The sequence below is a fragment of the Erythrolamprus reginae genome, chromosome 1 (genome assembly GCF_031021105.1).
Source record: "Erythrolamprus reginae isolate rEryReg1 chromosome 1, rEryReg1.hap1, whole genome shotgun sequence".
Taxonomy (NCBI): domain Eukaryota; kingdom Metazoa; phylum Chordata; class Lepidosauria; order Squamata; family Dipsadidae; genus Erythrolamprus; species Erythrolamprus reginae.
In genome coordinates, this window is record NC_091950.1 from 127662102 (window position 1) to 127676321 (window position 14220).

At 40.3% G+C, this 14220-nt stretch overlaps 1 protein-coding gene across 1 annotated transcript in view; it reads left to right on the top strand.

Annotated features, from left to right (window-relative positions):
• The first annotated feature begins 203 nt into the window (after positions 1-203).
• Positions 204-14220, top strand: part of OSBPL5 (oxysterol binding protein like 5) — a 173025-nt gene continuing 159008 nt past the window's right edge. Inside the window, exon 1 of the mRNA XM_070764568.1 lies at positions 204-844. The gene's annotated coding sequence lies outside the window, so the exon portion shown is untranslated. The remainder of the gene's footprint in view (positions 845-14220) is intronic.

The window sequence follows — 14220 nt, forward strand, 5'->3', positions numbered from 1 at the left end:
TGATTCATGTTTGTTCCTTTTAGACACTGAATGACTAACGTTTATATTCGTGTCGGCTAAGTCCTGCCTTCTTCCACAGTCACGCTTTTAAAGCCGCCTCGCCTTTTTTAAAAAAAATCCATTCCAGAACATAACAAAATCCCTCCCAGGTTTTATTTACCGCCTCTTTTCTTTCTCTCACAGACACACAACACACGCGCGCGCGCGCGCGCGCGCACACACACACACACACACACAAAGAGGCGCTCGCGGTCTTCCTGACGTGGTTCGGTTTAAGTCCTGTGGCATTTCCTGCGCCCGAGACTCCTCGGAAACAGCTGCTCTGCTTTTTTTCGGAGTTGACAAGGCTGGTCTCCCCACCCTGTTGCTCCCAAGAAGTAGAGCCTCCTCAGGCCAGGCGAGGAGCTCCGGACCTCGCCTTTGGCTGGCGGCAGACGGAGCGAAAAGATAAAGAAAGGAAGAAAAAGAAAGAAAGAAGCCCGGGCTGCTGTTGCGCGTGCTGAGTTGCAGCTTACCACCCCCGCCCAGCGCAGCAGCGCGTGGTAGCGCGGGGTGGGTGGCGGGTGGGGGGACAAAGCGAGTGACAATTTGCAGGGTGGGAGTGGGAAACCCGAAGCGGGGGGCTTCTCTCCGGAGTGGCGGCCTGAGCGGGCAAAAAGCTGGGAAGTCTTACTGGGGCGCCGTCGAACGACCATGAGCGGCTTTACGAGGAGATGCTGCTGGCCGAGAAATTTGGCACTATGGTGAGGCGCCGCGGAGCAGAAGGGACCAGCGGGTGTTTCGGTGGCCGGCAGGAATTGGGACGCGGGAGATCCTGGGCTGCCTCTGCCTGCGCGCCGAGGAGGTAAGAAGCAAGCAACGGGGGGCAGCAAAAAAAAGGGGGGGGCTTTCCCCCCCTCCTTTCCTCCTTTTTTGTTTGCAAAGAGCCAGAGCTGCGCGGGGTTCCAATAAAAGGATTCCATTTCTTCGCGGGTGTGAAAAAAAACACACCAAACCCAAACAAAACCAAGTCCTTGTTCCTCAGTTTTTTTGGGACTGAAAGAGGAAACCGGTGGGAAAGCAAACAGGCGAGCTTGGTGAGAAAAATGAACTGCGTAGGGACACAGGGACAATAGCAACCTTGAATTAAGCTCCAAGGGCCTCAAACCGATATTTAATATTGCATACGGATTAAGGCTTTTTATTTTAATTTTTTAAAAAGCCGTTTCTCCCAGCCACCAAAATATCAACACTGTTAATATTTAGCAAGCGAAAATTGAGGAGGGGGGGGTAGATGGGAATGGAACACGGAGAAAGAGGTGGTGGTGGTGGTGGTGAGCGCGATTCATTAAAAAAAATCACACTCGATGCAACAACCCTCATCGGAATAAAAAACCAGACCTGCACTTTGCTGCAGCCAACCCCGTTCGGTTTTAAGTGCATTAAAACCAGGCCCATAGTTTTTCTCCCACTGGAATTAAAGCAAGGCAACAATTTTAAAATACTCATTTTTTTAAAGCTATGCCCTATGCGCGTACCCCATCCTAAAAAAGAATGGCTACCTCTGTCCAAAAGTAATGGCTTTGACTTAAAAAAAAGATCATATTGTTAAAAGTCATATTGATAATGAAAGCAACAGTGAGTTTCCTTACAGAATTAAGAGTTTGTGATATAGCCAAAGTGTTGGAATTCCTAAGGCCTACACTAAAAAAGGGTTAACAATAAGAATGTTCTCTTTTTAAAATGAAAACAAACATAACATGATGTTATTTTTTTTAACATAATTGCGTGGTCCCTTGCCTTTTGTTTTCTAACAGTGTGTCCTGACAAGTTTAGTTTTCTTGGTACCAATGGCAGATATTAAAAGAAATCATTAAGGTTTGCTTATGACTTTTGCATTAAAACAGCAAACATGCAATGTATCCCCTGGATTATTTTGATGACGTTAGGTGATCTTACTGGTTATTTTAAAATGCATTTTTCCCCTTTGATTTGAATGCATATGAAAAAATCTTCCTTATGCGCTACAATATACTTGATAATAAAATTGGAGGCTCTTAGAATGCAATCCTTGGAAATTAGATCTGGGGGCCAATGTAACATTTTGTACATAGCCAACCTGGATGGCCTGAGAACATTACTATTTTTAAGCACATTTTGTTACTGTTTAGGTTTTATTGGTAGGACTGACTGGTGGCATGTCAGGAGGAGTTAGTTTTTCACCTAGTAACAGCAAGTAAGATTCCTAATGAAGTGAAAGGTAGATTTAGTCAGACCTAATTGTTTTGGGCAAGTGGAGCTCTTCTGTAGAGCATGACATGAACAATCTGTTGTGATCTTCCTTTCAGTCACTTGTGGTGATACTGGCTGAGAGGGGCCCAAGGGGATGATGGGTGGTCTGCTTAAATTTAAGTTATACTTTCCTCTGAGGTTTTGGGATGCTTCTACAATAGGGGCCAACAAGGAAAAATTAGTTACAGCTGGGTTTTTCTATTTTTTAAGATTATTCTTTGGAAATGCGCGATAATTTATAAGATGCTGCTCTTTTTGTGAATGGCCGTTTGGAGACCTCCAAAACATTTGCTTTTTGCTTATAATTATGATGGCCCAGCATAAGATCTGCATACCACATGATATGAGGTAATGCAGGATCCAATCTGGGTCGGTCACTCGGACCAGAGGTTTAGATTTCTGAACTTTGCTATAATATGCTGTAATCTTGCAAGGCTGATCAATTGAGGAAGACAAAATCTGAAAACAATTGCACATTTTTTCTTATGTGTTTGAAGCCTCACCTCTGCTTATAATAACTGGAAGCATATAGCCACATAGGAACAGAATGACAAAAGCAGCGTGGCATTGTGGCATTGTGATATAAGACCTGCCTTTTTTCATGTGCATTGTGATATGATGTTGTATGCACATACGAAACAGGTGCCCCTTGTACAACAAATGTATTGCTGGTTTTGTCATTCTGATGAAAGCAACAACCTCTTGCAGAAGCCCACCAGTGGATTTTATAGGAGAAGGGGCAGTGTCTAAAATCTGACTGGCCAGCTTTCATAGTTCCCAAAACTATAATCAGTAAATTAATGATGGTTTATGAACTCATGGACACTATTAGATGATTTCTAAGTGAAGAAACTTTTGAGGATAGTCACAATGCTTTGTACTTAATCTATTTTTTTCCTTCATGAAATTATCAAGACTATTTTGAAAAAGATCAGTTTCTCAGATGGGTTGAAAATGTCCTGGCCTTTGGCCCTTTGTCAAAATAATGCCATGTTATGAAATCATCTACTAAATAGATTTTAAAAAGAAATTCGGTTTATTGCTTGATTTATAGAATAAAACCAAATATTAAGTGGATGGCTGAGACTAATGAACTTTCAAATGGAAAAAAAGGGGAACACTATAATTGTTGGGTGTAGTACCATAATAAATAAAATTGGATAACACCTAGAAGAGGGTGGGTGTGTATGAAAATAGGTGTCATGTTATTTTTCATTACTTTCATACTGTCACCTTTGAAATTTAGCAGATGCTTGATCTTGGGGTTAGAATAAATCAAAAGGATAGGGTATAAGGAGAACCAGTTTGATGTAGTAATTAAGGCATCAGATTAAAAACTAGGAGACAGAGTTCTAGTCCCACTTCGGCACAAAGCAAGCTGGGTGACTGAGCCAGAAACTTTCTCTAAGCAGGCAAATCCCTTGCCAAAAACTCTTGTCCAGGCAATCACCAGGAGTCAACTCTGAATTGAAGGCAACAACAAAGACATAAGAGCAAAATCTGTAAAAAATAAGATTTAAGCAGGAAATGTTACAATCTATTTCTTGTATTGTTTTCCGCAGAGTAAAATGCATGCTTAGACTTGGATTCCCATAGCATAAATCAGAAGGGCAAGTGCAAAGGTGGTTTCGGAACTGCACCTAATTCATGTTGGAGGTCTGATATCATCAGGGCCAATGGATTGTAGCATTACAATATGGCATCTGGGAATTTAAATCAGCCCTGATCTGCTGTTAATTACTCTGTTAATGCAGTGGAATTAAAAAGCATAGTACCTTCAGCCAAGGAAACAGAAAACAGCAGTAACTGGCATGTTGAAACCTGCCTTCCAGAACCTGTGTTTCTTGTAGCTGGTGATTTGCTATTAATTTTTAAATGTGATCACATTTCTACACATTGAGAATAAAAAAATATTTATTTTTCATATTTGGATGTTGCTTATTGTTTTGCAAACTTTATGTTGGCCTGATAAAGATATTGTTATTTTAGATTCTAACTATTAGATTTGTCATTATATATTGTTATCTCTGGGACCGCCTTCTGCCGCACGAATCCCAGCGACCAATTAGGTCCCACAGAGTGGGCCTTCTCCAGGTCCCGTCAACTAAACAATGTCGTTTGGCGGGACCCAGGGGAAGAGCCTTCTCTGTGGCGGCCCCGACCCTCTGGAACCAACTCCCCCCAGAGATTAGAATAGCCCCCACCCTTCTTGCCTTTCGTAAGCTTCTTAAAACCTACCTCTGTCGTCAGGCATGGGGGAATTAAGATATTCTTTCCCCCTAGGCTTCTACAATTTATGTATGGTATGTTTGTATATATGATTAGTTTTAAAATAAGGGTTTTTAGCTGTTTTAGTATTGGATTGTTGCATGTTGTTTTTACCGGTGTTGTTAGCCGCCCCGAGTCTACGGAGAGGGGCGGCATACAAATCCAATACATAAAAATAAAATAAATAAATAAATATTGTTTTTATCATTGCTGTGAGCCGCCCCGAATATACAGAGAGGGGCGGTATACAAATCTAATAAATAATAATAATAATAATAATAATAATAATAATAATAATAATTCCCAATATAACATTTGGAATATTGCCTATGACTAGTACTCTTGGCTTTGGTCTGATAGAAAGCTGGATTTAACAGCTCAATAGGCTGTTGAGGATTTTTTCTTGGAAATAAAGAATGTTCTATCATTTGAATTTGGGGCTTCTTTTCTTGACAGGTATATCCTCTGTACTTGTTTCTCTATTTGCCTCTGGTTTTCTTTATTTTGGCCAAGACACTATCTAAAATAATATAAAATGCAAAAACAGATTAGTTCCTTTCAACTTCTGTATTCTACAGAGGAGTTTTGTGGGTTTCTGGAAGTTGTTCTGAATAACTACTTTAAAAATGTTGTAATGAATGTTTTTCTTTTTTCATCTCAGAAGGCAGAGTTTCAATGCAGCCCAAAACCATCGTTCTTGGCATAACTTAACTTGAATGTTTGTGGCTTCCCACACACACATTTCTTCTTCAGACTATGTCCAAATACAGTCTCCACCACTTCGACATCAGCCATTTTTGTCTCCATCTGTTTAAAAAAAGATGCTTAGAGTTCCTCTGTGAAAGAGATGAGTGGAGATTTTATATATGTGTGTGTGTGTGTGTATACACACTGTGTATAGTAGTTCTTGTTTAAAAACTCACATGGTTTAAATCAGTGATTTTCAACCTTTTTTGTGCCACGGCACATTTTTTACATTTACGAAACCCTGGGGCACATTGAAAAAAAATTCTCTCTCTCTCTTCCTCCCCTTCACTCTATTTCTTTCTCTCTCCCTCTTTCTCTCCCTTCCTTCCTCTTTCTTTCTCTCTCTCTCCATCCCTCTTTCTCTTCCTTCCTCTCTTTTTTGCTCTCTTTCTCTCCCTCCCTCTATGTCTTTCTCTCTCTCTCTCCTTCCCTTCCTCTCTTTCTCTCTCTCTCTCTTCCTTTTTTTCTCTCTCTTGCTCTCTCTCTTTCTCTCTCTTGTTCTCTTTCTCTCTCTTGCTTTCTTTCTCTCTCTCTTTCTCTCTCTTGTTCTCTTTCTCTCTCTCTTTCTCTCTCTTGCTTTCTTTCTCTCTCTCTTGCTTTCTTTCTCTCTGAGCTTCGCAGCACACCTGACCATGTCTCGCGGCACACTAGTGTGCTACGGCACATTGGTTGAAAAACACTGGTTTAAATGACCTACGTGTTAGCCTAATAAAAGCTCTGCCTATTATATTTGGAATGTTTCTCAACAAGCCTTTATGCAATAGCAAATTATAGCAGCATTATTTATTAAACAGCTGTATATCATCACAGTCAAAAAGGACTTTCAGTGACTCACAAAAATACAATGTAAAACAGAAGTGGGTTTCTCCTGGTTTGGACCAGTTTGACTGAACCGGTAGCAATCTGCAGGTGATGTCACGGAACCGGTTCGGTCGGTGCTGGTCTGTGGGTGCCACCATATTTTTGGCTTTAAAAAAAAAAAAATGGATTTTTTTTGCCACCGTGCATGTATGTGCGCCATGTGGTGCGGTCATGCGGTGTAGCCATGCGGCGTAGGAGGAAGCGAGGTAAGTTAAAACCCACCCCTGATGTAAAACAAACCCTACATAAAAATTAAAAATGAAACAACATTACAGAAATGGAGAATAAAAGATGACAACAATGACTCAAATCAGGGGAAGGCTCACCACCCAAATACAAATCACTTTTACTCAGTCTTGGAGAGCAACACTATAAGGGCTTGTGGAAAACCTATAAAGAGGACCAGCCAAATTGAGGCTATTCCAAATTGAGGCTATTCCAAATTGAGGCTATTCCATAATAGCTGCAATTTAAAAAAAGCAAAAAAAAGTTGTTCTCAGTTTTCCGCTGGCATTAAAAGTCACCAAACTATCAACCAAGACTAGGAGAAGCACACATTCCCCAATCCAGGTCCTAACACAGGTCATCCAGGGGAGTGACTGAGGCCATCTCTATCCCAAAACTGGACCTGGACCCAATTGAAAAAGGTCCCTATGCTCTGTTTCTTTAAAGGGCTGCAATGTTGATTCACTGTCGTTGCAGTAACCTCCCAACAGGGAAGGTTGGAGCTGGTTGGTAGTTGTCAAATGCTACTGCAGGGTCCCCAACCTCTATCAATGGACTGGCTCTGGGCCGTGGCATGCCAGAAACTGGACTGTGCAAACAAGCAAAGCCCCATCTGCAGCACGCAGGCAACACATGAAATCACACCCCCTCCTTTCCGTGGAAACCCCCCATGGAATTGGTCCCTAGTGCTCCAAAGGTTTGGGGCTGCTATGCTATTGGATCTGGGATGGCATCTTCAGGATGGAGTCCAAGATAGAGAAGCATGATGTTCCAGTTAGCACTAAAGACTATCCATAAGGAATCAAAGCTATGGCAAATTCTAATGACTTAATTGGCAAAACGTGCAAACTAAGCACAGCAGTCAGGTGGCAAATCATAAAATTGTTTCTTTCTCCTGTAGATAATTCATTACCCTAGACAAAGCCACTTAAGTAAACTGATTTGCCTAACGTATCACCTTAATGTCAGTCTAGACATGGGCACGTACCCTGGTTGGATTTATTTCTAGTTGTCTTCTATCTACCTCCACCATATTAGTGAAGAACAGTATTGTGTCATCTTAGCAAAGCTGAATAACGCTTAAAATATTAATGTGGAGACACTCATGGCCAACATGGTTATCTTGGCTATATCAGTAGTAGCGTTTCTAGGTGACTTTGGTTTAATTTTCATTTCTCTACGTCTTGTGATGCTTATCTGTTCTAATATTCAGCACTGAATGTGTCTGCCTAGCCTATCTTTTTTATTTAGAGTTATAGAATTGGCAGGTACCAAAGGTCATCAAATACAATCCCTTGCACATTTCAGGATTTACAGTCTCCAATTCATGTCTATTCAGTCTTTGTTTGAAAATCACTAGTGAAAAGAGGGAAAAAACACATTGTGTTAACCTGTTCCACTGATTCATAGTTCTTTCTATGAAAAAATGTATTACCAATAAATTTATTTTGGAGACAAGATAGAATCATTCAGACATAGGATATATGCTGTATTTTTTGGAGTATAAGAAGCAAACAGGGTGAAAACATAGAAACATAGAAGTCTGACGGCAGAAAAAGACCTCATGGTCCATCTAGTCTGCCCTTATACTATTTTCTGTATTTTATCTTAGGATGGATATATGTTTATCCCAGGCATGTTTAAATTCAGTTACTGTGGATTTATCTACCACGTCTGCTGGAAGTTTGTTCCAAGGATCTACTACTCTTTCAGTAAAATATTTTCTCATGTTGCTTTTGATCTTTCCCCCAACTAACTTCAGATTGTGACCCCTTGTTCTTGTGTTCACTTTCCTATTAAAAACACTTCCCTCCTGGACCTTATTTAACCCTTTAATATATTTAAATGTTTTGATCATGTCCCCCCTTTTCCTTCTGTCCTCCAGACTATACAGATTGAGCTCATTAAGTCTTTCCTGGTACGTTTTATGCTTAAGACCTTCCACCATTCTTGTAGCCCGTCTTTGGACCCGTTCAATTTTGTCAATATCTTTTTGTAGGTGAGGTATGTGTCTTATACAGGAAATGTGGCCGTATCCACCCATACCCTCCCAGCAATTTACCTCCTCTCAGCAAACAGCAGAGCTTATTAAGCCAACCACTTAATTATCAGCTTCCTGAGCCTCAGCTGATCGAGGCTGCAGACAGACCACCTGCTGAATTGAAAGTGAAACTAAAGCTGCAAGGAGGCAAATTGGGAGAGAGAGGCAGAGGCAGAATTTTATTTTCTTGTGCTAATCAGTTGCTGAATCTGGATGCAAGGAGGTGAGTCAATAACTATAAATATCTGTAGAATGTTCAAATTAGGCTTATTTTTTAAGTCTTTATAATTGTTAAACTTTATCATTGTTCTAGACAACTTAACAAGATGAAGAAGCTTTTTAAAATAAATGCTTGATCCGAAGAGGCCCGATGCTATTGTATCTTCTTTTAAAAATCAGGGAATAATGTATACTTCAGGAAAGCCACATCAATTTTAGCCACTCTGTACAAGTATAGTCTGAAATGTAACAGTGTCCTGTTTAGTATTAAGATTAAGCAGCTGAATTAAATCCTGACAGTCATGTTTGGAGTACAGTGATCCCTCGATTTTCGCGATCTCAATCTTCGCGAAACGCTATATCGCGATTTTTCCACCCGATGACGTCACTCCTTTCCTTTCTCATCTTTCTTTCTCTCTCTCTTTCTCTATCTTGCTTCTTCCTCTCTCACACTCTCTTCCTCCCTCTCTCATCTCTTTCTTTCCTTCTCTCTCTTTCTCTATCTCTCCCCCTCTTGCTCTCGAGCGGCAAGCGAGCAGCCGGGCGGGCGGGTGAACGGGCAAGCGGCAAGCAAGCGGCTGGGTGGGCGGGTGACGGGCAAGCGGCAAGCGATCTTGGGGTTTCCCCTTTGCCTGAGCGGCGGGAAGACCCAGGGAAGGTTCCTTCGGCCGCCCAGCAGCTGATCTGCTCCGCAGCGCGGCAGCAGCGAGGAGCCGAAGATGGGGTTTCCCCTTTGCCTGGGCAACGGGGAAACCCCATCTTCGGCTCCTCGCTGCTGCCGCGCTGCGGAGCAGATCAGCTGCTGGGCGGCCGAAGGAACCTTCCCTGGGTGCCGCCCGCCGCCCACGCAAACTCCACCATCTGCACATGTGAGGCCATGAAAAAAAGGGTGCGCATGCACAGATGGTGTTTTTACTTCCGCAACCCTACATCGCGAAAAATCGATTATCGCGAGGGGTCTTGGAACGGAACCCTCGCGATAATAGAGGGATCACTGTAGATCTATTTAAATAATTGGGAGGAGTTAGTGTGATTACAATTAAGAAAACTTTCTGGCATTAATATACTGTACTGCCATAATGTACATTTCTCCAATTCTTTGCTATTTCTATGGGTCAGGCTCACATGCACAGAAATACACAGCAAACAGTGTATATCATCTGTGCTGTTTGCTATTTGGCAAATTGCTTGGAGGCAGAGACTTTTTTTCCTTGTTTTCCTCCGCTAAAATAAGATATGTCTTATGCGCCAGTGCGTCTTATATTCCGAAAAATATGATAAAATGATAGTTACCTTATGGCTTTTTAGAAGCCTGTAGATATGAGCAAGTATAATCACTGACAACATAAGCCTATATATCTGATGTGAAGATTTGTTGGTATCGTTACAAAGGGATGGATGGAATTTGAAATAAACCATCCAATTTTGATCTGATCTAAATTTAATTGTGACTCTAGGCAAAGGGATAGTACTACATCAGAATTAACACCATTAATTTAGAAGGACACAGCAAATGAATGTCCCCACTCTTCTTGTGGTTAGTCATTACACTGATTGATTATGTGCCACCTAATCAGTGTCAACTAACAATATAGATAGATTTTCTTCATAATGATCTGTTCCCAACCTTGTTCTTCAAGACTTTCAGGCATGCATCCATCACTATTTTAATTGAGTTGGTCATTGGTTGTCCTCCTCTTCTGTTTACTATTACATTTCACCACATTATGGATTTTTCCATGGAGCTAATTTTTTTAAAACTATGTCCCAAAATTTAATACTTTGAGCCCAGTCATTTGTGCCTTGATTGGACAACAACAACAACAATTGTTTGTTTGTTTGACTTTTATGCCGCTCCTCTGAGTACTCGGAGCGGCTTACAATATATAAAAATAACAATGTATAACATCCTGAATACAATCAATAATTAATAATCTAAAAACCCAAAGACCGTAAAAACACTCATGCCCATTCAATCCGCTAACTTGCATAATTTTCGTTGGCCGGGGCAGAAGTCTAATAGCCCCAAGCCTGGTGACATAAATAAGTCTTAAGACTTTTACTGAAGGCAAGGAGGGTAGGGGCAGTGCAAATCTCTGGGGGAGCTGATTCCAGAGGGCCAGGGCCACCACAGAGAAGGCTCTTCACCTAGGCCCTGCCAAGCAACATTGTCTAGTTGATGGGACCTGGAGAAGGCAGACTCTGTGAGACCTAACTGGTCGCTGGGACTCATGCGGCAGAAGGCGCTCCTGCACACATATAGGTCATAACCAATATATGTGTGCTCCTGCACACATATAGGTCATAACCAATACTTTAAATTGAGTCCGGAAACCAATTGGCAGCCAGTGCAGACCATGGAGTGTTGGAGAGATGTGGACATGTCTGGGTAGTCCCATGACTGCTCGCGCGGCTGTATTCTGCACAATTTGTAGACTCCAAACCCTTCAAAGGTAATCCCATGTAGAGAGAATTGCAGTAGTTGAACCTCAAGGTGATAAGTGCATCAGTGACTGTGAGTAGAGACTCCCTGTCCAGATAGGGCCGCAACTGGTGCACCAAGCGAACCTGGGCAAACACCCTCCTTGCCACAGCTGAAAGATGGTGCTCTAATGTAGGCTGTAGATTGAGGAGGACACCCAAATTGCAGACCCTCTCTGAGAGGGTATAATGTTGTTGTTATTATTATTATTAAACAATAACAACAACAACAGAATTGGGAGGACCTTGGAGGTCTTCTAATCCAATCCCCTTCCTAGACAGGAAACCCTACACTACTTCAGACAGATGATTATCCAACATCTTTAAAACTTCCAGTGTTGAGCATTCCCAACTTCTGGACGCAAGCTGTTCCTCTGATTAATGTTTTAACTGTCAGTAAATTTCTCCTTAGATCTAAGTTGCTTGCTTCTCTCCTTGTTTAGTTTCCACCCATTGCTTCTTGTCCTATCCTCAGGTGCTTTGGAGAATAGTTTGACTCCCTCTTCTTTGTGGCAACCCCTGAGATATTGGAACACTGCTGTCATGTCTCCCCTAGTCCTTCTTTTCATTAAAGTAGACATACCCAGTTTCTGCAATTGTTCTTTATATGTTTTAGCCTCCAGTCCCCTAATCCAGTGTTTCCCAACCTTGGCAACTTGGAGATATCTGGACTTCAACTCCAGAATTCCCCGCTGGCTGGGGAATTCTGGGAGTTGAAGTCCAGATATCTCCAAGTTGCCAAGGTTGGGAAACACTGCCCTAATCATCTTTGTTGCTCTTGTCTGCACTCTTTTTCTAGAGTCTCAACATCCTTTTTACATTGTGGCGACCCAAACTGAATGCAGTATTCCAAATGTGGCCTTACCAAGGTTTGTTCTACAGAGACATTTGTTTTGTTTTATTGTCTGTTTCTGGACACGTTAGGAATTTTCTCCAGTACCAAATTTCAGAAATGTCAACAATCATTCCATTCTTTTTCAAGATCCAGTTTTCCCAGGGAGTAACATTAACTGCATTATTTTGATCTTTGCAGGTACATATATATCACAACATTTGAATATTTTTCACAAGGCCTTTGTTACTATTACACCAAGCGCTATTCTGCAAAATATTTATGCTAATTTCTGCTAATTTGTTGATTATCGATCTTAAAAAGAAGTCACTTATCTACTATATCAATACCTTCACTGTGGATTCTAGGGCTGTCCTTGGTTTGATTTTCCTTACAGTTATTTCTAGCCCACTTTGCTCTTTGACTGTACAATTGCAGTTTTCAGATAATTTGCATTTGATTTTTATTAAACAAGTCTTAACAAAATTGTTCCATTATTTTAGAAAAATTAAAGAGAAGGTAAAAACGGCATCTAGGTTTATTGTACTGCCAAATAGTAAGCATTGAAATTATGCATACCATAATGAGAGACTGTCAAAGAAGTTTGATAGTCTTGAATTTCATGAAAAATTAGAGACATGGCAAAGTTGTTGGGACTTCTTGGCTAGACCAGAGTATATGGTTATGGGAATGCATACATTTCGTTAAAAGTTTACCACTATATGTAAGTTGTTAACTGAAGATCTCTGAGCTATTCATGCTAAAATGGCAACAGTCTTGCAAATGCCTATAATCATGGGTCCTAAAATAGGGTTGCAGATGTTTTGTAAGTGGACTCCCACACTTTTCCTCGGTAAAAAAGTATAGTCACAAAAATTGGTACAGTAAAATTTACAAATCCAAATTTGTTGGGAAGTGATAGTAATTGCAAATCTATACCATAGAATTACAAAGATGGAAGGGGCTACTTAGGTCAAGTCCTGTTAAGTACAAAAATCTAAATTAAATCATCCATAAGAAGACAGTTGTCCAACTCCTTGAATGTATCAGTGAAGAGGAGCATACCATCTCTCCAGCAAGTTGATTATTGATGAAAGTAATTGCTATTAGTGTTAGGACTTTTTTCCTTTAATTTTCAGTCCAAAGCTGGCTTACTGTGACTTTAATCCATTATTACATGCCCTGCATTTTGGAATAAGAAAGAGCAGTTCTTGATCTTCTTCTGTGTGACATTCTTTTAGGTATTTAAAGAATAATTCTATTTGTTTAGTTTCCTTTTTTCTCATGACTAAACATATACAATTCCTTTAATGTTTCTTTCTAGGGCTTAGTTTTAATTTTCTGATTAATTATAATGACCTTGAATATTTTCCCAGTTTCTCCCATTGCTTAAGTGTGGCTCCCAGAACCCTAAAATTATTATTATTTTCTTCTTCATCACACTACTGCCTCATATTCAAATTTTAATCAACTATTATTCCAAGATTTCAGCAGATGGCAGCACTTTGCTGATCATAGCTGGTAAGACATGCAGGGCCAGATCAGATCAGTACTTTGATGGAAGACCACCAGGTCTGTAGACCAGGCTGGGAAGTAAAATGACATTATGGAAGAAGGCAGTGGCAAATCTGTATTACAGTGTTTCCAAGACGATTGCATAGTTGGGTCCATGTGGTTACCAATTGTTGGACCACACCCTAGTCTTTATCTGCATGTTGGGTTTCTGTTTCTTAAGCAAAGCACTTGTGGTATATTTGTCTCTGCTTAAATTTCATTCTTTTCAGCAGTTTCTCTAACCTGTTAAAATAGTTCTGGATTTTATTTTATTTTTCTTGTGTATTTAGTATCTTTACTAATTTCCACTTTACTGATATAGGGCATCAAATAAAATTTTAAAGTAAAATAATTTATTGCCTCAGAATGAGTAATAAAATTGTATGAATTGATGTAAAGAAAATGAACTTTATTCTGTAGTTTGCTTTTGTTGTTTATATGAACAGTTACATTCATCATACAGTACTTCAACTTCTTTTGTGATAAAACAAATTGTTTTCAGATGAATTGATTTAGAGACATTGATTGAATTGATGGACTGTTCTCTGTATTATTTTATTGTTTTTCACTTTAAAAATGATAAGATGCCCAGAATCCTGTTACTCAGTTACTCAGGAAAACTACCAAATTAAATTAAGTCAAAGATGTGTTTGATTTTCTGTACAGCAAACTCTTGGTTTAAGTAAAACAAAATTTATGTGATCCTTTCTTTCTGTCTTAT